The sequence below is a fragment of the Microtus ochrogaster genome, linkage group LG7_11 (assembly GCF_000317375.1).
Source record: "Microtus ochrogaster isolate Prairie Vole_2 linkage group LG7_11, MicOch1.0, whole genome shotgun sequence".
Taxonomy (NCBI): domain Eukaryota; kingdom Metazoa; phylum Chordata; class Mammalia; order Rodentia; family Cricetidae; genus Microtus; species Microtus ochrogaster.
Genome location: NC_022032.1, coordinates 25,845,761 through 25,847,515, shown reverse-complemented (window position 1 = coordinate 25,847,515; position 1,755 = coordinate 25,845,761).

Genomic DNA, 1,755 nt, shown 5'->3' with positions numbered 1-1,755 from the left:
AAAAAAAAAAAAAGAGAAAGCCTAGGATACTACTACAAGTAGAGCTTGGTGTGTGATTCTGTTCAGAATGCAGAAAAGCCGATGGTGAAAGATATGTGGACTGCAAAGATTATGGTGATGAGGTTTCAGACAGAAACAAGGACTCTTGAGAATAGAACTATTGTCTGTTCATGCGATATGCTGTCAAGGAATTTCTCTACAATTTGTCCCTGCTCTGAGATTTTGAGTGCAGCTGAATTGAAAAGCAAAGGCCTAATTTTTCAGACTGAATATTGTGTGCCACTCTCTGAGGGAGCTAAAAAATAATGTCAACACACCACAGATAGGAGATTGAAGGTGAAAATATGGACAGCGACATAGTCTAACTTGGTAAACCAGTGAGTTTCATTGGGGTTACTTACAGGTATGGCAAAGGGTTATGTGCAATAGAAATGACTCAGTGCAGTGAAGAGAGTCGGTCCAAGTGTGTGACCATGCGGGATGCAAAGGCAAGGGTCGTAGTGGTGACAATGAGTAAGGCCTCTGAGCCTTGTACCATAACTCTTCCCCAGTAGCTTCTCGGGGAGCCAGAGGACCTCAGTCTCTTTCCCACTGAGTTTCAGTTTGCTATGCTCTGATCCTCCATTGCTCCTCTCCTATTTCTCCCTCTCAGATTGGGAATTTCTGCCTGTGCTTTAATCAATCAGTGATCTGTCAATCAATCAATTTTGTGTGCTGGAGGTTGTACCCATGTGTGCCATAATCTGTGTGGGCCCCAGAGGACAACATATGGGATTCGGTTCTCTCTGAAGGTTCTAGAGACTGATCTCAGGCTATTAGGCTTGGTAATAAGGGTCTTTGCCAGCTGAGCACATCTGGCTGGCCCTGTGTCTAATTTTCTAGGGGATTAGAGTGTACAGTCAGCCATAATTCTCGGAGGAACCTTTGGACTTGAATCTTTGTTATTAAAACCCTCAGAAGTATGAAGAATCAAAAAGGATGAATTTCACATTAGGAGATGAAAAGAATATCTTGGGGGCAGGTGGTAGATTGCTAGAGTTGAAAGATGCGTACTTGCATATCAGGTTGGTAAGGTTTGCTCTAAGTGCTGAAGAGATTCACTATAGTAGAAAATTCTCTTGCCTTTGAGTGGTATATCGGGGCTGGCAGCCTGGATGGCATAAGAGGGGACAGACACCCAGAGGGCATTCTTGAATGCTACTGTGGTACCACGACACTCTGGTTCCAGGAGGTGCTCTGTTGATTCTTTCAGATTTGCTACAGGACTGTGCATTTCATTTGGGAGCAAGACAGCTTTTTCCTCTCCTGCCTCATTTCTATACCATTTCCTCTCCTTGTCTTTTTTGTAAATTTTGCTCTATTAAGATGTTGAAAAGGAAAGGTAAAAGCAGAAGACTGAAATACTTTAAATATTGGACTGCTAGACAATATATTACATGTCTGAAGAAGGCTTTCTGTTTCAGACAGGGCCTTCATTGAAGAATGGGAAGGGATCTTGTCTGAGACACTTTCATAAGAGCACTAGCTCCATCCCTGAAGTGAATGCTCTCATGATTCAACAATTTTCCAGAGGCCCTATCTCCTTATTATCACCTTGAGCAGCAGACTCGGCGAATGAATTTGGGAAGGAGGGGGACCAGCTTCAGACTGTAGCAGTGGGTGCTTTATTTTTATTCCCTTGGTGTGACTGAGACACAATCAAATCAAGCTAAGTCTCAAGTTCACATAGTTAATCACTGGCAGAGAACAGGGTCT